Here is a 27,772-nt window from a genome sequence, read left to right as displayed (position 1 = left end):
TTTTCTTTCTAAGGCTAGCTGTATTTCGAATGGGTGGCCATCGAATGTCATTTGGCGGGTAATAGCGAAAATCCTTCCTATAGAATTCAACGAGTCGCCAATATTTTTATTGTAATAATTGTCTGCGTCCAGTTTACAAGTCTTCTTTTCCGCATGCATTTTTGTCATAATTAACTATTATTTTCTCGTGGCGTGAAATTGGGCATAGTAAAAATCAATATGTATTACCAAAACAGGTGTCACTTCATTGAAACCCTTCGTCTTATATTCTCTAGACATAGACTTAAATTTCTGCAAGCGTGATTTTATCAGGGTTGGCTCTAACTTTACTTCATGATAATATTTACTTTGGTTAGTAACGTCTTTTTCCTTTGAAATATTTTTAAATGAATGCTTCAATATGTAAAATAGCAAACTTATTACCTTATTCACTATTATATGAATATAATAGTAAACCTGACTAAATTTTACTCCTTTATTTCCAATGTGGGGAGGTTTCACAAAGTGAAGCCTGAAGCTCTCAGTTATATTATTACGTTTTTATTAGTGATCGATTACGGAATTGCTAACTCTAGAACGCAGCATGTCACGATTTTATTTTAAGGCAACAGTTTCCAAACCACAGAATTTCTTTCTTAGTTGGAGCTAAACAGAATAGAACATTAAGTTTCTTTTCTGTTGACCACATTTCACTTGTTCACTCTATGATTAGTTTTCACTGATAACTCGCAGATTGCATAGTATTTTTTATCTTCTTGGTATTTTTTTCGCTGTGGTACAATGATTCGTTCGCAGCAAGAATCAGATCATCGGAAACGGCTCCCAGAGTACTTAATGGGATTTCCTGTTGTAATAAATGATTTTTCCTGATGAATTTCATTTTCAATACACAAAATTTTCTTCGTTATAATACTACTGCTTTGGGCTGCGCCAAGTACGGGCTCAACTCTATTTCGTCCCCGCGATGAATTTGCACCGATGGGATCACTGCCTTTTCGGCACTTTGGTGCAGTACCTGCTCCCCCCAAATTATATCAGATGATTCGTGGGCGGCTAACTTCGTTAGAGCGCGGTATCCAGAGCGCTGAACTCGAATCCCAGTCCGAACCAATGGTTTTTCACACATCGAGTGCTTCTGGAGAGAAGAGCGGAGACGATCCGTTTCTTACCCTCGTCTTTGCCGGAGGAGTCGGAGTCTGCGTGAGACGAGTGTAGGGGGGGGGGGGTGGGCGCAAGAAACAAAGGGCACTCGCCGGGCGTGGGAGGGGGAGAGAAATGTAACAATCACGGAAGAGGAGGGGTGCAGTCGGCCGCTCCTTCCGAGAGGGGGGGCAAAAAGTGCGGCACCGCGGGAGCAATCGGGGGTTTTCTTCAGCCAGCGATGCAGGGGAGGCGTGGGCGAACACAATTTTGGATTCGCATTTTTTCAGTAAATTCTAAGCTTCATGGAATATAATTTCTCTATTGAGTAGCAAACTGTGCATAGATTTCCAATTTGTGTATTCAATCACCAGGTCATCAGGTAATTTTTCCCAAGTCACATGCACATGCTGTGTCTGCCTTTGGTGTGGATTTTCAGCGAGTGGCCGGCCGAGTCGCGTGTTTTTGATGCGCACCCAGCCGATCCGTTTTCCCTGACGGAGTGATAGCGAGAGGATGAGGCGGGAATTGTTTAAACAAGCGGAATAAAGTTAAAGGGGATCGAAGGCATTTGAGTTGGGGTCTTTTCCCTCTTGTCGCAGCAGCTCCCCTCCGCTGATGGAACCGGGAAGATGTTTCCAATCACCCCCTCCCTCCTCCATCGCAAGGCACACCCCATCCCCCAGCCAATGGCTTAGTGTTCCTCTGTCGCTTGGTCTGATCGTGCTACTCATGCCAAGTGTTCATAAATCCTAATTTTCATTCCAGTTTGATTACCACTTGCATTGAAACTGATACAAGCATAGACATCTCTCCTCGGCAGTCTTATTTGTACCTGATACTTAAAATTAGTGAATTCTCAAGATGCAGGGCAGTATATTTTAGTATTATTTCTTTCTTTTCATTAATCTTACCGCTTATTTAATCTATTATGTTATGAAACGGACATTATTGACAATTTACGATAGCATGTCCAATAATGAAAGGTGTAAGAGCGGAGGTTTCCACGGTTGAGAATTCCAAATTTGTCGCGTTTCTTCTTCTATAATGTCGGTTGGTGTTTAGTAAAAAGGCAAAATTTCCATTTCCAGCGTCCTTTGGTCGAAGATGCTGGCAAAAATGCATCTTTGACCTGAAGACGCTGGCAGCAAGTTTTCATTTTTCGGTTCCTACCGACGCGGTATAAGTAGTATTTACTCAGGGGCTTCCCGCAAGCATATCAGTGATCATATTTGGTTTCCAATCGTTAATCTCTGCAATATACCTGCCATTTTTTGTCATGTAAAAAGGAAACATAATGATATGCGTGCTATCATGACAGAATATTGAAGATATACTGAAGGGGGTACTCATTTAATTCCTGGTATTTTATTTTAATGACTATTTTTGATGCTATTAGCAAAAAATCATTAACTTGGATAAGTCTGCGATTCAGATTATGAAGTTCGCATACCAATGAAATCGCTCATTAAAACAGTGTAGAGGGAAAATTAAAAAATGTACCCAATCAATCAGTTTTTTCAGTCCCATTTCAGGGATGAACATAGCTTTCGTAATGCGAAAGAAATGTGTGCAATTTGGCGTCAATATTGGTTATGTTTAACTTATATTAGTTATATTTTGTTCAAAACATGTCTTTGCGGAGTATTGAGTCGTTTTTGTGCGTTTAATTTAGATATGATGGTATGCTCCAGGAAATCGTTTTATTACGAGCCAATCTCCGTTGTGGAATGTTTTTTTTTAACGTGAACAAGCGGCTGTACAAACTGACCTAACTATCTTCAGCATCATCTCCTCAGTCAAAATATGCTATCGCTGTAGCGGAAGTAGCGAAAATATTCTCATGAAAGTATCTTTTACAAGTAAAACGCATTTTTTACTTTGGGTCTATGAGTACCTACTACCGTTCATATTGCTGACCCTAGAGGAAGCGTGTTTTCTGCTACTTGCGTGGTCAGAAAGATGATATCTTTGCTTTGGGTAATTATCTAAAAGCTTTTTAAAACCACTTACGACGCTATTGTTGTTTTTGCTAACTGTCATATACAGCGTCACGCTGCGTCTGGAAGCCAAAATAGCCTTCACGTCGCAGGATAAGAAACCAGGTACCCACAAGCGCATTCCAGGGGCTACATAGATATTTTCTCGAGTTCTTTTTACGCGGTATAGTAGATGAATAAAAAATCAAGCCTTTTGCGTTAACTTTTCAAATTTAGAAATTAAAAGGATCATAGAATGATAAAACAAGTACAACTCAGGATTACATGTTTGTACGCTTTGTATGCATATTTCTTCTCTGGGATGTAGACCCAAATATGGGTGTAGGCCCATTTGAGGTACTATTTAAAATGCGTGCTGTTTTTTTTTGCAGTTATTCGCTGGGCGTGGAGAATAAAGCCTCAAGGCCCTTACCTATTTGTGGCCCATAAGCTGCGGTGAAACTGCCACAGGAAAATTACTGTACCCAAGAGTACTGCCACAGAAAAATTAAGAAAGCGCCACGTTGATTGCTGTTTCAATGAAGTCCTATTTTTGCATAAGTAAACGGGAACACAAAGTTTCTCAATCAAGGGATCCGTCAATCTTCCTCACAGTGTGTTATCTACTGCAGCCATTGCCCCTAACGACGACCCATTCCTCAGCATACACATCAGTTAGTTTTCGGAAAGTTGGGCTGCCATCGAAATTAGAAAAGTTACTACAATTTTGTATGAAAATACTTTAAAAAAAGGTTTCTATTCCTTGATTTAATTGGCTTCATTGAAGTTCATGGATGGATACTAATATAGTAGAAGGGTGTTGGGCTTTACTTTCAGGAAACTTGTTTTTTTCCCCTGTCAAAATTAAAAACCAAATCATCCGCAAAAAAATAATTGCTTGAAAAACCAAGGTTTCGATATGACTAAGGTCACGTCTGTAGAGAGGCGTGCGTACTGCATTGGGAAGTGAGGACGGGGATGATCATCGCAACAATAAATAAGGGGCATCAGTACTTTAACCTTTCATCATAGCCTCTACTATTTTACACGGTTTCGACAAAAAATCTGTTTGATTTATTTAAGAAATATGAAATTTCTCAAAGCCTGGTTTACGCATTACATGTGAGTTTTATATATTACACTAATGTAATGACGTCGTCACATTTCCACATTCCATATCACCTCATAATCCGGAGTTGTCATATTTTTGCACCCTAGATGTAATTCTTTCAATATAGCGGGAAATTATTTTGATTCAGGCATAGTGAGTGCAGTCTTTTCCATGTGGTTAATTGATTGCTTCAATTTCCATTTTCACATAACTACGATCGGAATTGGAAAATATCACCGTGTTAAGGTCAGTGAAATCACACAGTGTGCTTCTGGAAATCCTCCAAATGCCAGGATCTTTGGTGAATTTGACATGAATGGAACTGAATAACGAGAAAAACAAATGAAATTATTCTTCAAGACGTGAAATGATGTTGGAGTTTCAATATTATACCACGCGACCGAGTGACGGTTATCTCTACTCAAAATATTTTCATCTCACAAGGTAGGCATAAATTCCAGTATCAAATTATTTTTCATCATATGACGTGAAGGTTTATTACATTTTCAACGAGGTATTTGTGCATTTCCATTAGAATTCTTGACATACATTTTCAAGAGCACATAAATCAATCATATGTACAATTAATGTGTATTTAATTGAAAATTCCATCCGTCGTGCACATTATTTCATCATTAGAAATTAACTTTTGTTATTTAATCTTACTATCACTGTCATATGTTTGCTCACGTATTTGCAAGATTCTCAGGCTTGCATTAAATTTTTTAACGCGTGAAATCAATGTTATGAATGTGAACTCAATGCAGCCGATGGTACACAGTATCTCTTATATTAACATGCCCATGTCGAATGATGGGATTGTCCGCCCGTAAATTACGACGGTGCGAAATCTTATCTGAATATAGAAAACATTTATTACTAATGGATTTTTCGTGCGTCTTTCGTTTGCTGGAATTTTAATGGATATTTTAGCAATCCATGCAGGAGTAAACTGTTACCATGGTAATACTCACGTCGGAGGAATGCTAGTCCACCATGAATGAGGAGGCTGATGTATGTCCCTGCACGGATGGGTGATTTTTCATCGCAGTTCGTTCGCGTCTACACCCGAGTCGCTCTTATCAGCCCCATCCCTCTTCTTGCCTCCAACCAACGCGACGTGGGCCAGGGGTGAGTGGGCGCACGAAAGAACCCCAGGGGCGCATGATATCGATTCCGCCCCTCGTCCGACTGCTTGCTTCCCACACGTGAGATACGGACCCCAGCGGTAAGGACACCCCCACCCACGCTCCTTTTAAGTGGAGAAACTGCTTTTTGCGATGCACTTCAGACTATAAATGGATCACAATGTTGTTAATATCCTAATCATCCCATGTCCGCCTCCAGCTCTATGGGCCAGGGGTTATTCTTATGGTTAGTCCCTCCATTCTAAGCAACACCGAATTTAAAAGATCCTTTTAGGTAAGATTTCACTTTTTCCCGGCGTATGATGGCGGTGAATTCTTCTCGGGTTTCCATCCGGGTGAGCTCCATCTCCGTCGCTGCCGACGTTTCGATAGAATCCTTTTCTATCGTCATCAGGGCCGATGACGATGATGATCATCGGCCCTGATGACGATAGAAAAGGGTTCTATCGAAATGTCGGCAGCGATGGAGATGGAGCTCACCCGGATGGAAACCCGAGAAGAATTCACCGCGATCCTTTTAGGTGGTGCAACGCCTTTTTGAGTATTGAGGCTATATCATGAGAATAATATTCATCTACATCTATCTACAAATTACCCTGCGAGCCACCTCTAGGGTGTTTGGCAGGGGGCGATCAATCACCAGCATGCAGCATGCATTTGGACTCCCACATGCACACCACACCGTCCAAGAAACGTCCCGTATAATAACAAACTATACTACTATATGCTGTTAGAAATAGAATATAGAATAGAAATTCAGAAACATGCAGTAAGTTTTACATAGGTTAGTAGGCTACACTACAAGTCATGCAATCTATTTACGCGTTCTATTGCTGCCGTTATAATCTCTTATTGATCGTGGAAAAAATGACATTCGGAATCTGTCTGTTCTGCAATCTATCTCTCTTATTTTATTTATATGATCTGATCTTCCGTAGTACGTTGGCGTCCGCAAGATATGGTTAACTTCGTCAGAAAAGACACTGCTCTTGAATTTATCTAAAAGGTTTAGTCTATTTTTCAATCTACGGTCCGACAGAGATTCCCATCCGAGTTTATCTAAGAGGTCAGTTACACTAACAAGACTATCGTAACGACCTTTCACATACCTGGCAGCTCTTCTTTGCACGCGTTCTAACTCTGTTATTAAGCCTTTTTCATGAGGGTCCCAAACACTGGCAGCGTATTCCAAATGTGGTCTAACGAGGGAAAAGTAGCTAATTTCTCTCACTTTGTCGTCGCACTTTCCTAATATTCTTTTAACAAAACCCATTTTACGATTAGCTTGACCGGTTATTTCTCGAATATGTTTATTCCACGATAGATCATTATTGATTCTAACCCCTAGATATTTCACGGATTCAACTGCCTTTAACTGGGTGCCCCGAATGATATAGTTACGCTGTAGGGAGTTATTCTTCTTCCAGAAATTCATTACGACGCATTTTTCCAAATTTAATTCTAACTGCCAAGCATCGCACCAAGCTTGGATAGCAGCAAGGTCATTCGTTAGTTCATCTATATCTTTGCTGGAACGGATTTCTCTGTAAACTACAGCGTCGTCTGCAAATAATCGTAACTTACTCTGCACTACTTCGCCAATGTCGTTTATATAAAGAAGGAATAGGAGTGGGCCAATGACACTACCCTGAGGAACGCCAGAAGTCACTCTAACCTCATTGGAGACTGCACCGTCTAATACTACTCTTTGGACGCGGTCGCTCAGAAATTCTCTAATCCAGGAAATGACATCTTCGTCTAGACCATAAGATTTCAGTTTTATTATTAACTTTCCGTGGGGTACTTTATCAAATGCCTTTTTGAAATCAAGAAAAATCGCGTCTACTGGAATGTTGTCTTCCCCGGAGACTAAAATATCGTGGCCGAAAAGCGCTAACTGAGTTTCGCACGATCTGCTTTTCCTGAATCCATGTTGATTTCCCATTAATAAGTTTTGCGCGTCTAGGTGTTTCATTACCGAGCTGACTACGATGTGTTCAAGGACTTTGCAAGAGATGGACGTTAAAGATATCGGCCTGTAATTAGATGGCGTTTCCTTGTCTCCACTTTTAAATATAGGCGTTACATTAGCGATTTTCCAGTCATTAGGTACTTCGTGTTGCTTGATGGATTTACTGAATATTAACTGCAAGTAGGGGGCAAGTTCTGAGGCTAGTTCTTTATATACGCGAGAAGGGATTTCGTCTGGACCAGGTGATTTATTTGGACTGAGCGATTTCAATATATTTTCTATTCCGAGCGTACTAATGTCAATAGCTGGCATCTTATGTAGACAGGGATTGTCATCGGTCTCGGGTGAGTTTTCGGAAGGCTCCGTGAACACGCTCTTAAAGTAGGAATTTAATAAATTGGCTTTATCGTAACTGCTTGTCAACACATCTCCATTGTCGTTTCTCAGCGAACATACGGTAGATCGTTTACCTTGAACTTCCCTAACATATGACCAAAATGCTTTTGGGTTATCCTGTAACTGCTCTACTAGTGTTTTTCTTTTAAAATTCGTGAACGCATTCCTGAACGCTTCCTTCGTGGCGGCTTTAGTCATCCTATATTTTTTAATTATTAGCTCGCGTTCATTAGCGGATAGATCCGTGCTGACTTTTTTCATTTTAGCATGACACGCTCTCTGTCGCCTCAATGATTTTCTCACTTCCGGGTCGTACCATCTCGGTTCGCTGCCTTCTTTTACTATTTTACTAGGGATGTAGCTATTTATTCCCGAAGTTACGAGCGAAAGAAAAGCTTTCCAAGTATTCTCTACATTTAACTTTAATACTGATTCTTGAAACTCGGGGAAAGCATTTTTCATATGACTCTTAAACCCATCAAAATTAGCTCTTTTAAAAATGATAACTTTACGCTCTTTTTTAAAGTTTACAGCGGTATTTAGAGAAAACTTTGCAGTTACTACCCTATGGTCACTTATTCCTTCGACAGTGCCAACGTTTATTACCTGATGTGGTATATTTGTCGCTAATAAATCAAGAATATTTTCTCCTCTGTTTGGTGCGGATGCTATTTGAAACAATGAATTAGATGTGAAAGTGTGTAATAAAGCCTCGCAGATCACTTTATCCCTCCCACCAGGAATGAAGCTATAAGTCTCCCAATCTATAGAAGGTACGTTGAAATCTCCACCCACAATCAAGTTTCTTTCAGGATACTTGGATGCTACGCTGTTTATTTGATTTTGAAAATCCAACATTGACGTTATATCTGAGTTAGGTGGTCTGTAATACGAACAATGAAATAGTTTTGAATTTTGGACATTTAATTAAACACCACACAGATTCAACGCTGGTCTCAGTTACGGTTATCGCTTGGCTGACGATTGAATTCTTTACAGCTATAAAAACTCCGCCCCCAACTCGATTAATTCTATCTTTCCGATAAACAGTGAACGATTTTGGGAAGATCTCATTGTCTGAATCATCATCTGTTAGCCAACTTTCTGTTCCAAAAATGACGTTACACTTCGTACTATGAATTAAATGGTGGAATTCGGGAATCTTATTTCTTAAACTACGGCAATTAACCACAGCCACGATTAAAACTTCGGAAGTAGTAATATTGCGATTCGGGAATAATTCTGATTTGCTTTTGTCGAATAGACTATTCACAGGCTCTATACCGCTGATAAATGGAAATGCATGTCTTATTGACACACTATCAAAATGACTTGAGCCTTGACTGCCTTTGAACGTGTTGCTCGACTGACGCTTCTCGTGCTTAAATGTAATACCTGAAACGCTGATTTTTCTCTCTACTTCTCTATTCTCATTTCTGGAAGAATCTTTGTCTGTGAAAAGTTTTGAACTTACCCCTTTATTTTTCAACCCACTAATATATCTACACTCTGCCCTACTCTCTACTCTAAAAAAGACCTACAGTGCTCAAATATGCTACTCGCTACACGACTAGCCGACTCGGCCGTGTAATGGACTCCCGAACGGTTCAGAGGGATCCGACACGATCGGATTGCCGGCCTAAGGTCCACGAAGGAGGCTCCGATGTCCGTGCAGAAACGACGCAGCCTCTGGTTTATGCCTTCCACTCGGCTCCAAACCAGAGAACCACGATCGATCCTCGGGACAAGACTACAAATCGAAAGCTCAATAATATTATATAATAATATTCTTGGTATTCTCATGATCCGCAGCAAGGCATAACGGCCAAAGGTCTTTCTAACAAAGAGGCTACGAATGAGGGAGTCAAGGACGAACACGTCAGATCTTGCTATTTTGTGACGTTCAAAGCGAAGCCGGACGACCAATGTGGTGTATACAGTTGGCGTTTCCGGGCCGTATCTTCTTGTTTGACGGAACCAGAGTAAAGGGAGTTTTATGTGTATAAACCCTCACCGAAATCATGGTAAATCTAAGTGCCCCGGTAACTCAACTGGTAGAGCACCCGGACGGCAACCGGGAGGTTTTTGGTTCGTGTCCCATTCAGTCATTTTTCCCCTGATTTCTGGCTTTTTTCCATCAACCACAGCACCGTTGTCCTCCTCCTTTCTCTATTACATGTTCCTATCCCTTTCTTTCCTTCTCCATGAATTTATCCCTCGAGCGGGCACGCCTGGTAGTTTTGCACGGCCAGGCGCGTGGCGTACTTTGTCCGTATTATATGCATTAATATGATAACACTCGACTTTTGTTAAAAACTTATCTTTATTTGTAGAAATTAGATCAAGCTTGCAGATTTATAGATGATACACATACAAAGGTACACAGGTGGTACATGTTCGGTCACGCGGCCTAATTTATACGCTACGGTTGTCGGGTTCCTTTTGCCGACCTAAAAACAAATTAGCTACAATACTTCGAGCAAGAGGTGCCAACTGTGTAATATATTTATGGCCTGGCCGATCTAGTACGTACTCCAAGGATAGATGGCGTTAGTTGTCACCGGGAAATTCAAACCGGGCTTTTTCCCAATTCTGTTTAAGTTTTCGATTTAATTTTTTTACTTAGAGATTTCAGCCTATAACAATTCAAATTACCAACAATTAAATAAAATGGAGGTAATTTGAATTCTTATAGGCCAAAATATCCATAGCAAAACCACTTCATCATTATTAAGCAGTTAAAGATTACTTTGCATGAAGTATCTTCGGTGCTTGTTGAGAATTATTTGTCACTTTACTGAGAACTTTAATTTAATGAGCATTCATTCATCAATCATTATAAAAGATAATGATAAATCATATTATCGATAAAAATACCCCTAAAGCAATGGAATAACTCTAAAGGCAATTATTGGCAAAGTTGAAAATGGCATGTGCTGCTTTAAAAAATTCAAATAATACAATATTGTCAACACAAAAATTTAATTAACTCAATAATGTGCAGCTACACAGTAACACAATTCATGATTAATAATGAAAAAAGTACAAAAATATGAAAAATATCAATTTTCCTCTTTACTCTTGCCAGAAAGTATAGCTGTTCTTCACTTTTTCCACAATGATAATCCCTGATTGCTAATTCAACCAAATAACCTGAAAGAAATGAAGGACACGAATGAGACATGGCAATCACCACCACGCTCCCTAAGGTAAAAGTAATATTAAAATCCTAGGAGAAGGGAGAACCAAACTTTTTCTAAAATAACACATTGGTCACCAACTTAGTAATGCCTTGACACTATCATGTTTTTGGTTTAGGAACAATTGGAACAATTTAATTGGGCCTCACTTCATCATTAGGACCTAACATGATGTCCTGGGAGCCCTACTCCCACCTTTTTGGAATGATTTTGTAGGAATACAGAAAAATCAATTTAAGGTTTTCATGAAATTTATAGGTTGTTCCTAATACATTTGTAGTAAAAATTTAAAAAGCAGGTGATTTGGTAAAAATTAAAAAAAATCAGGAGATACTGTAAATATGAATGTTTGCTAACACACACTCAGGAGTTAATACAAAGGAGCTGCAGATAACTCATCTGTCACCTTAAAGACTAGGCCGAATGCGACTAACTCTTAGTATGAGAAATTCAATTGCTGTCATTAAAAGGAAAACTGAGTGAATAAATATTTTTTGTTGAGATAAATTATGATATAATATATGAAAAATAAAGATAAATTAACAGATCCCTGATAAAAATAAGCTCCATTGTGGTGAGGTGTACCCTCCAATGAGGGTAAGGGAAGGATAGGTGTACCCTTCGTATAATCTTCAGCAAGGGTAGACGAAGGGTATTTTAGAACATTGGTGGGTAGGCCCTCTCCTTCCTGGAGCGTACGGGAAGGGTTGGGCCAGCCTCAATAAAGGGTACAGGAAGGGTAGGACTAATATGAAAACTAAATTAAACGAATGGGGATGAGTTGTAACAGTGATTTCTAAAGTTATAAGACAGAAAAAAAATTAGCCTTCACATGGTCTTGAATCCAAAACCTACATATTGGAGGATAATGAACCAGTACTTTAACAACCTCAGCTATCTAGGTACTTGTCATATGTTGCTTCTCAACGGAACTTATACTACAAAATCTTAAGACGAGATTCGCACCCAGGCCTATGTGGAAGAAATCTGTGACATTTTTCTACCTATTTCGTTTCAGAAAATAAGATCGGCATTCAAGTACCGAACATCACTCTCGCGATGTCCCATTGTCAGCCACACAAATATGTTACATCCTAAAAATGTGAATGAAAGAACTTCTAAATGAGCTTTTTTCACACAATTATAGAAACTATTGTGTACAGTGGCTTAGCCAGGAATTTCGTTTGGGGGGGGGGGGGGGTCCAAAATCAGGTGGGGAAAGTTTTGAAAAACAGGATACTAATTAATGGGTTTTCAACTAATTCAAACACTTTTCATAATCGAAAAAACTTCAATAGTTAAAGAAGTATTTTTTAAATTCATTATTTTTCAATTTTTTTTTCTTTTATGAAGGAAAATGATTTTTTTTTATTTCGGGGGGCGGAGGGTCCAAATCCCCTGGGACCCCACCCCTCCCCTATGAAAAAATTGTATAAACCTCTTTCAAATTTTTATAAATTCTTATACATTGCCATGATAATGTATAAGAATGTATAAAATTTTGAAACAGGTTTATACAATTTTTTCATAGGGGCTGGCTACGCCACTGAATATGTATATTATTGTTTTCCTTAAGGGAATTTTAAAGATTAGCTGTGTAGCCCGTCTATCTTTGCTTTCAAAGACTGCTTACATTCTTGTACAGAACTCAATACTCTTTAGCAGGTGAAAGTAGCTGAGGAGACACTTTCAGGATATGTTTTCCTCAGTTAAAAATTCTAAGTCCCAAGGAAGGGTAAACGAAGAATTTTTCTACCCTTAATGGTGGCTAGAGGAAGGGTACACAGATGGTAAGGGAAGGAGTTCCAAGGAAGGGTAGACGAAGGATTTTTCTATCCTTCCCTTACCCTTAATGGTGGGTAGGGCGTGGGTTGTGCAAGGGTAACTACCCACCATGAAGGCTACTACCCTTCCTTTACCCACCATGGTGGAGTTAATTTTTTTCAGGGATATTAGTCATTAGTGTATCATAACCTAAAAGGCGTTAGCGTAAAGGCATTACTCATTTGGTGTCCACTTAATGAAAATGAAACAGGAAGCACTGAATGATAGAATGATTCATCAAATTTTTGGCACACACTTTGAGGAAATATCCTTATGAAATACTTCTGACTTCATGAAATTGTCATACTAAACTGAATCAAAACTTTAAACATATGAAACAGTTTGATCAGAAGATCTGAAGGCAGAGTGACAGAATTAAAAATAACAGAGGACCAAATGTAGTTGTGAATTGATTTCTCAGCTGCTTACAACAATGAATATGTTACTGTATTCATGAAGTAACAAGTAATGGCAGAATACTTGAATTCATAGAATAGCTGAAGTCGTCAATAAGTTTGGTTTAGAGCATCAAACTTGTCAAAAATTTATGAAAATTGCATGCAATATTACAAGAGAATGACAAAGTGTTGTAGACCTTTAATCTGTGTGAATCTTCAGGGTTGGCCACCATGTAACTTGGTGTGGAAACTTAGAAGGTTGGCCACTAGTATATATATGTGTGAATCACTGTGTATTGAAGTTAGTTTTTGTATTGCAATAAGTGTTACACCACAATAAAAGATTAAAACACAAAGAGTTTGAGAATCCACATTCATATAATAGTTGACAATCATTCTGGACAAAATTTTGTATGAAGTGGAATATACATGCAAAAGTACATGGTGACTTCATTTCAGGCCTTGGTCAATATACTTCCAAGACTTGATACTAAAAATCCAATTCTTTAACTAATCGATACATACTTTTTTAAATGTGAGCCTCAACATTCGATCAGATAAGTGTGGAAGGAATGGAGGGATTTAGAAAATTATTACATTTCCTCTTGAATTACTTACCTTTAGCAAAACAGTAGATTCCTAGACCATATATACGGCATGCCATTAGAGGTAACTGGAATACATCAACCGGCTTGCTGCAAGTAATACAATGGATATATTTTAATTGGTGGCAATGATGACAATTGTTTCAGATCTAAAAGTTAATGTACATATATGGTTCAGTCCCTTTGTAGTAACATACCTTTGTTTCAACAACAACAGATTGATCATCCTCATATCTCTGTCATACCATCTAGAGGTAGCCAGAATGCATCAAAGAGCTTGCTGAAAATGAAAATGATTGATGGCAATAATGAAAATATTTAAATGTCCAGCTATTGAGTAGTCATTTATGAGCAATATAATTACAATTCATACCATCATATCTTCACAAATGATGGTATGAATTGAAATTTATATATTTCATTCATACCATCCTAATGTGTCATAAGAACTAATTAACTGCAACTACATTTGTCAAACAGCAACTACTCATTTGTAAAATTTTCAGCGGAAAACACTCTAGTCCTATATCTAAGGATTATTTCACATCTGTTCAGTTATTTCTAAGCTAAAATTCAATTTACACTCCCAAAATTTACTATACGAAGAATGACTGATGGAAAATAAGAATCACTTTATAAATGGACACTAATTAAGTAACAACAGAAACCCTCCTCCTTTTTCCGGGCTTGGGACCGGAAACACAGGCCCTGAGATATCAATACCTCCACTGCAAAAATAGGTCAACAATCACCCACCGAATCAAATCTTAATAGAATACAGGAGGTCCAAAAATCACATGAACAAATTCTTATACTACAGCGTATATTAATGGAAATACTTCCATGCATCTCCACCGATGGCTTAACAAGTTATCACTCTGCCTCTCCTCCTTTTATAGAGAAAATAATTGTGTTTAGTTGCTACATGCAATTAAAACGGTACGTGGAAATTGCTGATGCAATGATCATGTTGACAAGTTACACTCTGAAACATTTCACCAATTTTGCAGAACGAATGTCGGACACATATGAATGACAATTTGTGAAAAATAACGAGGGTATCTTGAAAACGTTGCATCAACAACGTTCACCACCAGCATTTCCAACAACTCCATCAACTTAATGGACACATTGGAATGATTATCGAATGAAAATCAAAATTCCTTGAAGAAAGAATTACATTATTAGCTAATATGGCTTGAAAACTTAACAGATTATATCAAATAATTATATATATGACTGAATGAAGAAAACACTCACCTGGAAACAGTTCGCGGAAATCGAAAAAACTTGCAATCTTTCGATTGACAACCCCTAACTGCACATTTATCGCGCATTTTGAGGCGTTAAATGTCACTACACTTCCAGAAAATTGTCAATTAACAAACCTTTTCTGCGTTAAAAGCAAAAAAGAACACGGCCCACAACGAGTATGACGACAACAACAACACAGCTGATGGACGGAATGGAACGGTGCGCAATGTCCGTTGAAACGATTCAAAACATAAACACATGTGCGAATGAAAATATTACTTTGCGTTATGTAATAATGTCAAAAATATCAATAAAAATAAAAATACGAATATCTGAAAGTACTTCATCATTAAAATTGAAAAAATATATTTGAGTTATAGCTTACTCCAACTATAGGCGGAGTGGCGGTCGCTGGTACCTCTTCCCCCGGGCCTGATAAACGACCTTACTTCGAGCTTCGAAAACTAGCACTATAGACAGTCAACTCGTATATTGTAAGAATACACGGGGCCATTCTAGGCCAGAGCGTACGTACAATGTTGAAATCCTTGCTTTTCCAAGACTGGCGTTCTATGCATGACAGCGCGCCCGCCCGTGGGTCATTTGTATGTTTGCGCTTAAGGCGCCATGTGAATTAATAAAGAAGTTTATTGAGGAGAGGATGAGCCACATTGGCTTGTTTCACTTGGGCTCAGCATTCCCCGAAAAGCATGTTCCTGTCTCTTTCCAGTTATTGTGTGAGTGATTATCTTTCCTTTCATCCTTAAGCCCTCGTCCTTTTTTTCTGTTGGTGAATGGAGAGCTGCCCCAGTGTCATCTTTAGGTCACTCTTTTGGGCCAGAGCATAGGGAGTTTTCTGTGTACAGGCCGCATTTTTACCCTCTGATTTTCTGACTTATTCTATCTACCTCGTTATCCTCACCTTTTTTCATTATATGTTCCTATCCCTCTCTTTCCTTCTCTATGAATTTATTTGTGTATATAGATTGTGCGTAATTTTATTGTAAGGCAGAAGAATTGTTTATGTTTGGGAATCCAGTACTTTGCTATGAGTGGCATTGGCTTGTAAATGTAAGCGCAATTCTGGTTTAAAGTCTGCTGATAAAGTATCTAATTTTTGGGAACAGGTTGGCACACATTTTTTGGTGGCTAATATTATGCTGAATCATGAGGACAGGATAGCATGCACTATAAATGTACGTCGTACATGTGATGAGGTATATCCAGTGTTATGGTGAGTGGGGCACCTTGAACCTCGTCATCCCTGGGGTGGCTTTGGGAGGGGGGGGTGGAAGGAGGGCCAAGGGAGTGAGAGGGTGGTGGTCCCCGACAGCATGCTGAGAAATTGAGCGTGTCTTTATGAATCGTAGGAGGAGATGGATGGGCGAGGAGGGATAACGGCTTTCAGATCGACGGCTGATACGGGGCTGGAGGGGTGGAGGGTGGCTGGTTGGAGGTTTATTTTTTGCCGCTGGAGGAGCCTCCCAAGTGAAGTGGGTGTCTGTTGAATTTGAGGAGGGGATATCATGATGGGATGGATATCGACGTTTTGGGTGCGAAGGCTCTGAGCTGACGCTTTTTTAAAATGGGATCTTCCTGAGAATGTAAATAAGTATCATCATCATATTTCCGTACATAACTTAAAGCCATTTTCCGCTGAAAAAATAAATTCTTGATTAAAAGTTGCAGGGTGTTCTGTAATTTCGGCGAATGCTTCTTGGTCTTCGGAGCTGAATGTTTGGCAGTGCATTTGTAGGTGGAGATCAAAGTAAAGCAGGAAATGTGGCCGTTTTGTATGATTTTCAATCACACTTCAAATAATGACCTTCTTCACAATAAAACCTTTATAACCTCAGAATTCTTCAAATACATTTAGCATTTTTTAATGCAGAGAATGATGGTTTATTCTGATCATAAAAGTAATAATACATCAAAATTATTTCAACTACGAGTGTATCTGGTTATTTATTGAGAATTTTCGACACTATGAGTAGGAATTTTACTCCACGAATATTTGACAGTAATTAGCTGCAAGGATTCGCAGATAAAACCAATGCAAATTCCTCTGCTGATTCCCTCTCAATGAATGAATCTTCCTAGAAAGCAATGCGTTAACGAATATAGCCCCTTTAACAAATGTAGGTAGTCGTTTAACAAAATTCAGAATTATGTTTTTTATTGAGTCATCTGTATCGATTGTGTTGGTGTTAAGAATGCATCTTTTCCGTAATGAAAAAAGTATAACTACCTCGAATTTGAACCACCGCAATTGCTACGCATAGAATTGACCACTGCGCCATGGAGCCACGTAAAAGTGAATCATAAATGGTGAGTCCAAATATTAATCTAAAGAGAGGAAAAATGTCGCCACGGATCCTAAAAGAAAGCACTAAGATTGCCCAACGTGTGCCTGGACGTGAGTTTTTTTTTTAGTTCATTCCTTCCGCTAGGGCCCCCGGAGCTCTATTCCAATTGTGCTACCCTGTCCAATTCCCCGTCCATCCTTGTTGGCTCTTGGTGGCTTTTAAGTTAAAGATGCAGCTTGCCTCATGTGCCAGCCTTCCAAGTTTTCACTGAACCGACGAGATCCGTGAAACGGATCATATGTCATGGATGCCTGCATATTTTTGAAAACGATATTACGCCCGAGGACTTGGTCGTAACGTTTATCACCGAATTTCAGTTTCATTCTTGAGTTTCATCGTTGCATGGCATATTGTACTTTCGCTGAATTAAATATTCTTTGTAATCACCCTAGCTAAGTGTGCGGTAAATGCATTATTGGTGTTATAGGTAAGATGTCAACTTGGTTGTGAATTAACGCTCTACAGCCATACTTAAAAAAAAAGTGATCTTCCTCACATACTGCAATATTATCAACATGTTATGCATTATCCCATTTTCCTTTATGATAAAATCGTATTTAACATTCCCAATGCAGTTGATAGCATGTACCCAATTATTTTAGTGCTCGTCTAACTCCATATCTAAATGTATTCGTTAAGCTAACATTTAACAAGTCATGTAAGGCCTTTCGTGAATCCAAAATAATATCAGTATTCGTGGGAAATGGTGTGGCTGTATAATTTGGTGATCATAATCATTAGTCAACAATCCTAAGATTGGTTTGACGCAGCTCTCCATTCCTCCCTCCTATCCGATAGCCTTTTCATAGCATACGCATTTCTGCTCTTTTACATCCTTTTTCCTATGTAACTCATTCGGGGCCGTCCTTTGCCCTTCTTCCCTTCCATCTCTGTCCTTCTACGATTGTCTTCATAAGGCCGTCGTGCCTCAAAATGTGGCCAACTAAGTTGTTCCGTCTTCTGATAGAGGTTTTTAATAGGCTTCTCTTTTCTTCCACTCTCCTTAGCACTTCCTCGTTACTTACACGGTCGATCCATTTTATCTTCATCATTCTCCGGTAGCACCAAATTTAGAATGCCTCCACTCTTGACTTCTCTGCAGATGTCATCGTCCAAGCCTCGCTTCCACAGAGAAACATACTTTATATAATAGCATCTGATGAATTGTTTCCTTACTTCTATGCTTGCGTTCTCAGCTGTAAAAAGATTCTTCTTTTCCTAGAAAGCCCTCTTCGCCTGTGCTATTCTACTGACTATTTCCTTCTTGCTTCCTCTATCTTTGGTAATGCGGAATCCCAGGTATGAAAACTCTTTCACCTCTTCATGTTTATGCTTTCCTAGGTTAATGTTTATCCTGGACTCGTCTCTTTTGCTGCGTATTAATATCTTAGTATTATTTTCGTTATTTTCAGCTGATAGCTGGCCATAGTCCTTTCAATATTTGTCAATGTCTTCCTCAAGTCCTTCTCTGTCTTGGCTTTGAGTGGTATATCGTCAGCAAATCGCAGCATGCCTATACTATTTTTTTCTTCGTGGATATTGACACGCAAAGCCTTCTCCTTGATTTCATTGATGGCTTTCTCAGTGTAAACCTTAAAAATTAAGGGGGATCACCCTTGTCTCACTCTTTTCATATTTTTGCATCTGCACAGTTGGGTCCAATTTTCACTAAAGCTACTCGGCTTTTATACAAAATATGAACAATTCTACGATCATTGTAGAGCATTCCGATTTATTTCAGAATTATTAGCATTGAATTCCATTCCATGTTATCAAATGACTTCTCTAAATCAACAAATGCTGTGAAATTCGGTTAGTTTTTCTCCATTTTCTTCTCTATAAGCAGCCTAAGAGCCAAAATTGCTTTTTTTGTGCCCTTGCTTTTTCTGAACCAAATTGGTCCTCGTCCAATAATTATTCTGCTCTTAGTGCTATCCTCCTGTTAATGATTCTGGTCGGAATCTTCGACGCATCTGTCGTTTGCCTTATGGTCCTAAAATCTTCGCACTTCTCTGCTCTCTTCCTTTGGGGCATGGGAACGATGATGTTCTTCGCGAAGTAACAAGTTAAATTCCCTATTGAGTACATATCGTAGATAGTTTCATACACTTGAGTTAATACCTCTCCTCCTCCATTTTGTATTAGCTCTGCTGGAGTGTCATCTATTCCTGGGGCCTTGTTCTTTCGCAGGTCTCTTATTGCAGCGTCAAATTCCGATCTTAAGATGCTCGCTCCAATGTCATTCTTTTCCTTTTCATTTTCCTCTTCGATAATTTTCGAGCTACTTTTGATTCCGTTGTATAACTTCTTCAATCTCTCAGCTTTGTTTTCTTTTTCAATTAAACTATTTCCATACTTGTCCCTTATTGTATAACATCTTGTGCTTCGCTCCTTGAAATGGTTTCTCAATATTCTTTTGGGCGCTTACACTTTCCCTTGTACTAAATTATTTTGCTTGTCCTCGAATATGTTCCTCAGCCACACTTCTCTGGCTTTTTTCGATTTGTGGAAAATCTCGTTCCTTATTCTATTGTAGGAAGCTTCTTCAGTATTCGAATCCTTATTCTTTCTCCGTTCTTCAATGAGGTCTAGGACTTCATCCGTGATCCATGGCTTTTTCTTAGCACATTTCCTTCTCCCTAGAACTTCTTTAGCGGCCTCCTTAAGCCCACTTTTGCTATTCTTCCAGCTTTTCTCCACTGATTTCTCACTCTGATCTAATCCTTACTTGCCTTTTCTACTTCTAGAGAGGCCTGTTGATTTTTCGGCTCCTTTAGTTTTTCTAATTGCCATGCGTTTTTCGCTGATTTGTTTAATGTCTTGAATTTCAGGTAGAGTTTTATCATTACTAGGTTATGATCACTTTCGATACCTGCCCCAGGGTAGCTTTTACAGTCCTTAATTTGGTTCTTAGACATTTGCTTCACTAAGATATAGTCTAGTTGAAATCTCCTTTTGTCTACTGGCATTTTCCTTGTATATATCTTCTTCGCATGTGATTCCTTGAACAGCGTTTTCGAACCACTAATTTGTGTTCTGTGCAGAATTCCTTTCTCCCTTTCATTCATTTTCTAATCCATATTTTCCTGTTTTCTTCCATCCTGACATTCGCCAACGTCAGCGTTCCAATCGCCTAAAACTATAAGGTTTCCTTCACACCTTGCCTGTTTTATTACTTCCCTGATATCATCGTAGACGTCTTCAACAACTTCAACTCCTCGTAGTCTTTCATAGGTATGTAAACCTGTACCACTACGGTATCTACCAGCTTGGTCTCTTACTTTACCGTAACTATCCTTTCGTTGTACTGTAGGAAGCTTTTCACAAGCATTCCGACAATTTGGCGAAGGAAGGGCTTTTTATGGAGGAAATATGGGCCTTTCAGGCTCAACGAAATCTGTTGTTGTAATAGATAATGTTCAATACGTATATCACCATTATTAATTGTAGTATTATGTTACTTCTCTGAGGTTGGTCATCAATTTTTTACTGATAATTGAATCATCGTTTTTTTTATCATCAACACTCATCGTCTAAATATTAAAAACTAAAATCAGGGATTCAAATTTTTGCTCATTTTTAACGCTGGGTTGACTTCAATTTCATAGTTAAAATTTTAATGTATTACATTTTAAAATATCGACTGCTGAAAATAATTGTAGCCATACGATCATCATTGCGTGCCGTACTGCTTTTGTTTTTTCGCACGATGGTTAAGGGAAGGAGTTTGCATACACGGAAAATTTAACTGAATAAAATGCTATTGATGAATGAAATAATAATTAATTGGCCGTATGGCGAAAAGAAAAAGGAGAGAAACTAAAGAAGATACTAACATCACTGACAAGAATGGATTGGAGAAAAGATGTGAACAGTTCAGGTGTGTGCGTGCACCCAATGACAGTTAGCTTCCGCAGTTGTATCACTTGGCAGGGGTTGCCTCTCACCATCTATCTAAATCTACATCTACATAAAACCCTAGGAGTCACCTCTCGGGTGTTTGGCAGGGCGTCTACAGCACGCAATTGGACTCCCACATGCACACCACATGGTCCAAAAAAACGTCACACGCACTAAAAATCATACTACCACATGCTGTTAGAAATAATATTAAAATTCATAAACATGCATTGATTTATACTTAAGTTAGTAGTCTACACTTAAAGTCATCTAATCTATTTTTGAGTTCTAACACTGCCGTTATAATCTCTTATCGATCGTGGAAAAAATACATTCTAAATCTGTCTGTTCTACAGTCGATGTCTCTTATTTTATTTATATGATCTGATCTTCCGTAGTATGTAGTGTTCGTAAGATATGGCTAACTTCGTTAGAAAAGACACAGCTCTTGAATTTATCTAAAAGTTTTAATTTATTTTCTACGGTCTGACAGAGATTCCCACCCGAGTTTATCTAAGAGGTCATTTACACTAACAAGACTATCGTAACAATCTTTCACGTACATGGCAGCTCTTCTTTGCACGAGTTCTAACTCTGTTATTAAGCCTTTTTCATGAGGGTCTCGAACACTGGCAGCGCATTTCAAATGGGGTATAACGAGGGCGAAGTAGCTAATTTCTCTCAGTTTGTCGTTGCACTTTCCTAATATTCACTTAAAAACCATATTACGATGAGCTCGACCTATTTTTTCCCGAATATGTTTATTTCACGATAGAATATAATTGAATCCAACTCTCAGACACTTCACAAATTCCACAGTCTCCAACTGGGTACTCCGAATGATACAGTTATGTTGTAGGGAGCCACTCCCCTTCCAGATGTTGACCACCACGCATCCCTTCAAATTTAATTCTAACTGCCATGCATCGCACCGCGTTTGGATAGCAGCAAGGTCGCTCGCCAGCCCATCCCCATCCCCACTGGAACGGACCCCGCTGAAAACCACAGAGTCGCCCGCAAACAATCGAAGCTTACTGTGCACTACCTCACCAATGTCGTCCATACAAAGAAGGAATTAATTGGAGCGGGTCCATGACACCACCCTGAGGGACGCCTGAACAGACTCCCACGTCGTTGCAGGCTGCACCGTTCAACACCTCTCCTCACACGCGGTCGCTCAAAATTTTACCTCTCAAAGAAATGATATCCACATCCAGGCCGTAAGACATTAGATTCACCATTATTTCTCCGTGGGGCACATCATCAAATGCCTTCCCGAAATCAAGAAAAATCGCGCCCACTGGAATGTTGTCTTCTCCGGAGACAAAGCATCGTGAGCGTAAAGCGCTAGCTGGGTTTAGAATGATCCACCCTTCCCGATTCCATGCTGAGTTTTCACTAACAAGCTCCGCGCATCCAGTTGCTTCGTCACTGAGCTAACTACGAGGCCATCAAGGACCGTGCATGAGACGGACGTTAAAGATATCGGTCTGCAATCCGATGGCCGTTCCCTGTCTCCACTTTTGAACATTGGCAAAACATAGGCAATACTCCAGACAACAGGCACCTCGTGCTGCTTCATGGATCCACTGAACATTAACTGCAAGAAGGGGTCAGTTTCCACGGCCAGTTCTCCATGTACGCGAGAAGGGACTTTGTCTGGATCAGATGACTTACTTGGATTGAGCGGTCTCAACATACTTTCCATTCCGCGCGCACCAACTTCAATATGCGGCATCCCTCTTATGCAGAGACTGTCAACCGTCTCGTATAAGTTCCCAGAAGACTCGGTGAACACGCTCCCGAAGCAGGAATTCAATAAATTGGCCCTATCGAAACTGTCTGTCAACATATCTCCATCATCGCCTCTCAGCGGACCTCCGGTAGATTCCCCACCTTGAACTTCCCCAACACAAGACCAAAAGGCTTATGACCTATCCCGCAACTTCTCCACAAGTGCCCCTCCTTTAAAAATCGTGAATACATTCCTGAAGGTTTCCTTCGTGGCGGATTTATACAATCTATGTATTTTTTTATTATTATCTTGCGTTCATTAGCGGATAAATCCGTGCTGACTTCCTTCATTCCAGCGCGGCACGCTCTTTGTTGCCTCCATGACCATCTCTCTTCCGCCTCATACCATCTCAGTTCGCTGCCTTCCTTCATTGTTCCACCAGGGATGCAGCAATTTATTCCCGAAGTTACGAGCGATATAAAAACCTTCCAAGAACCCTCCACATTTAACTCCATTATTTTATTCATTCAGCTTTCTACGACAGTACATATATCTTTTAATTAATAATATTAGCCACCCTGTCTATGCGTCCGCACAAGCTAGAATTTCCGAAAATAACGGGTTTCTTGTGAAAAACAAATTCCCAATAAGTTTTTAGACATAGGATAAGTTTGTTTGTTCGTGTCATTTGAATGCACAGGTATCTACAATTGCAGCAAAGGTTCATTCATTCAAGGAGACTCATGTTTCTTTGGTAATTTGTGTTCTTGCTCCTCCATCCGTGGGCCCAGGTTCAAATCTAGGCGGACATTTGGTCCAACGGATATTTTGCGCCCTTCGTTAATGCCGATGCCAGATTTCTCACCACCCTCCTCTTTCTTAACGTCCGTCATGACGATAATTGCCAAATGAGTTGCTTGGCTCTTCCAAGTACCGTGCTCTATCATATTTAATTCAGTTGGAGAAATCAAAGGTGATGGAAGTCCATGTATGTCAATATTATGTAGCTTATTTCACGCCATACCACAAAGATGTGATTGTTTTGGTCGTTCGCAGATACGCTCTGGTTTGCTAATATGCCCAGACGATGTGCATGAGTAAGCACTGTGGGGAGAAAAGTATTCCAACAGACTTTGTGCCTCAACCATCGCTTCGCAGGAGAATGGATTCCCTTTCTGACGGTATACAATCCTTGCAACGAGACGAGGGAAATTCAAATACGCTCTTTATTTCAGCCACCAAAGTTGATGAACTTACGTATTTCGTACTGCTTACCAGAATGTTGGCGCATTCTATATCCTTAGCTGTTGTTTTGCCTTCCTTTTCCCCGCTATCTCCCTCTAACCCTCCTTTTCTTTCCCTCTCCGCACCTACTCTAGCACTTGTTCTAAAACTCACTTCCTCATTTTATCGTCTCTGAAAATTTACTGCATAAATATTCGCCAGACGTAATCTGCAAGACAGCAATGGCGAGGAGCCATTGTGAGCATCAGGAATCAATCAAAATACCTCAACAATCATCACTCTAAAAGGTTTTAGTACGAAAATATTTCCTCGATGCATATGCACATGATTGCTACAAATTTAAATGACACAATTTTGCGATGTAAATTCCATAATTCTAAAAAATATGAACGTTTCACTTTTTACCTAGCCAGTGGCCAAAACACAAAATATTTTCAAGTTCTGTAGTTTGATACATCATTTTCTTTTCACTGGCTTTGAGATCCAATTGTGTAAAATTAAATCAATTCATGACATTTATTAATGGCAAATTACTTTTGACAATATTTAAGGGCCAAATAAAATATCTAAATTAATGTGGACAAATACATCAAGGCACGAAAAAGACACTCCAATAAATTCTCACTTCATTCTGGACAATATCTCCTTTATTAAATTCGAAATCTCAGAGAGAAATCAAAGCACTTCGATGCTATCAGCATCAACATTTCCGGTTGTACACCTCGGTCTCCCTCTTCTCCGATTTTTTAATGCCTCATTATCCTCTCTGTTGCGTTTCTACCAGTAGTTCACGGCCGGCGCGCAGCTAGGAATTGAGGCTAGAGGGGTGGGTTTAGGATCAACTGATACTGGGGGGGCATGGAATACGGGAGGAGTGGGTTCCCTCCTCAGAAAGGTTTTGAGATAAATGGTTCAAAATAGTGAATTTAACGGCTTTTTGAGGGATTTTTATTATTCCTAACACTATTTTTGAAGTAATGTTTATCCAATTAATTAAAATGGATTAAATTTTAAAATTTCTCTCAGTTCTGGAGGCGGTGGGGAGGGTTATCCCCCAAAACCTCCCTCGCTGCGCCACTAGAACACTGTGCTTCTATTTTTATTCATCCTTCGCTGTTTCCGTTACTGTTTAGCCTGCCTAGAATAAGCCGACCACTTTTCCCACTCTTTCCTGCTGACAAAGGTATCTCAAATCAGGATGGTAGCATATCCTTCTCGATCCAAAGAAAAACGCATTCTGATCATGTGCTCGGTAGTCCTTCTAGAAAAGGTAAACTTCTTCAAAGTCAACTTCATTCAAATACGTGGTCCATCGAATCTGCTGGTTTACTATCTCATTTACCTCAAGAGAAGCTTGCTATAGCCCGTAGTGTGTTCTGGCGTTTCGTTGAGATAAGTGAAAGAAAATTCAGAGGAGCGTTCCCAATGTGCGCACATGATGCCTACGAATGCGCCTCAATTCTACGGAGTTCATCGCGAGTCATGCTCTGGGTTGCGGGAAACTCGGTGGTCGGTCGCGTTTTTGGACGACGAAGAAAGGAAATGGTTTGCCTTGTTTGAATATCCCTCACTGACCAAATAATAAGAACCTGTTGGAAAGGAAACCCACTATCCCGCAGAGCGATGGTGGCGGCACAACCTTAATTGGGATACTTTTTGCCCCATGGTACATAATACATACTCTGGTTGAGTTCTCATTTAGCCCTTTTCCTTCGCCCACAACGTCTTGTCATGGCTTCATATTCTGTGCTAGTTTTCTTTTACGGCAGTTCCAATGATGTATTGATTTAAAGCATGTTGACTCGTAAGATAATTTTTATGCGTTGAAATTGCACAGAGTGTTTCATTCTATTATTGCGTTGTAAAGTCCCAAAGTGTGAACAGCATTAATTTTATCTTCGAGTGGGGCTTAGTAAACACAACCCCGTCTCCTTGGGTAATGTGGACAAGTGACAATAACTGCTTGTTTGGTTCAAATCCCGATGGAAATTCCTTCGGCCGATGATGGCTTGATTTTGAAGCGTGGTCGTTAAACGTGCGGTCCGTTCTCTCTTCTCGGTCAAGTCAAACGATTCTTTTCGCATAAAATTTCCTCCTGTTATATCCAAGTGTTTGATTCGAAGCGCTTGAGTGAATATGGTTCATTTTAATGCAATTTATTCATTACCAGAACTATTGGGATGCACTTTGTACAAAAAAAATGAAAGGAAGAAATTAGCTGTAAGAAACGTTTAACTTGACTAAATAGAGGAGCCAGAACGCCCGCACATAACGGCTTGGCATGTAAAAGCAAGCCATCATTGTATGCAGGAATTTTCATCGGGGTTTGAACCAAAGAAGTGGTTTTTGTCACTAGTGCTCCGTGTAGTAATTATAAGTACACACGGCTTTGTTTTGGCGACCCCAGCAGTTTTTCTTGAGTGCCAGCCAAGAAGATTTATTTGGAGAAGAGGGCGATATCTCCCCACCCTCCCTCTGCGGTGTTTCCCACTCTCATCCCCCTCATCTTGTGACGCCCCGGAGGTAATATGATTGGCTCTCCCCAATCGACGCCCTGGCGAGAGTGACTTCTTCTTCAATCTCTTCCCAAGATCGGTTGGGTGGTGGGATTTCAATCCCTCTTTCATTTCCTCCTCCACCATCATTTCCAGTGTGTACTTTCATTTCTATCCCCCACTCCCTGTTGCGATTCGCTCGAAAGAGGAGACGGAAAAAATACGGATATCGGGAGGCACCAAGGATATTTTTAATCTCAGCTCACCGCTCGAATCCTGAACCTGTTTCTTCCTCGTTCATGATTATCAACTTGGCTTTTGTATGCGCATAGATCCTTTTTTTTTCAAATAGAATTTGATCAATGATGTGGGTAGCATCTACGAGGTGCCATTTGTGGTCGTTGTGGAACTATGACCTAATGTCCCGATGCAGCAGCGAGATAAAAGTGATTTTCCAATGTTTATATCTTAATTGTAGGCAAGTGAATGACTCTGGATGGCGCTGGTTGATGATGATAGAGTTAAAACGTTGTCTATCCCACACTCATTTACTTACACAAGATTTTCTATTTCCCGAGTTCCGTATTTCATTGACTTGACTTAAGACGTCAATTCTGTTAGTCACCGAGAAAAAGCTACTTTGGTGTGTATTCTATTCCTTTACTGATACTAATACTATAGATGAGAGTGAAGGTATAGCTACGGGTAAGCAACAATGTATTACCCTTATCGGTGCATTTAATGCTATTTTTCATGAAGCTCTTAACACGGATATGTCTGAGTTTATCCTGGTGCTGTCCTTCCTGACAATGTACTTCAATTCCTGCCAAGCTATATCTCACCATCCTACCTCCCTGTCACCTATTCTTCCCATTTTCTTTCTTTCAACAAGTCTTTCAATTAAAATTGCCGCTGGAAATTAGCGCCTATTTTTCTTGCTCTTAGAGGATTGACATGCTCTTGAGTGATCTTTTTCATTTGAACTTATTTTGTGATGAAGGTGT

The 27,772-nt window shown here is 39.6% G+C and overlaps 1 protein-coding gene and 1 long non-coding RNA gene across 2 annotated transcripts in view; one reads left to right on the top strand and one right to left on the bottom strand.

The window, feature by feature from the left end:
- The window catches only part of LOC124158067, a 362,624-nt gene that overhangs the window by 91,119 nt on the left and 243,733 nt on the right, over window positions 1-27,772 (top strand). The gene's annotated exons all lie outside the window — the stretch shown is intronic.
- Window positions 10,708-13,975, bottom strand: LOC124158068. The gene is made up of 2 exons (XR_006864696.1): window positions 13,787-13,975; window positions 10,708-10,899 (listed from the first exon to the last, which is right to left on the bottom strand). It is a non-coding gene; the product is annotated as an uncharacterized LOC124158068 (long non-coding RNA).

The sequence above is a fragment of the Ischnura elegans genome, chromosome 4 (assembly GCF_921293095.1).
Source record: "Ischnura elegans chromosome 4, ioIscEleg1.1, whole genome shotgun sequence".
NCBI classification, from domain to species: domain Eukaryota; kingdom Metazoa; phylum Arthropoda; class Insecta; order Odonata; family Coenagrionidae; genus Ischnura; species Ischnura elegans.
Note: the sequence above shows the minus strand (reverse complement) of the source record. Positions and strands in the feature narration are given on the sequence as shown.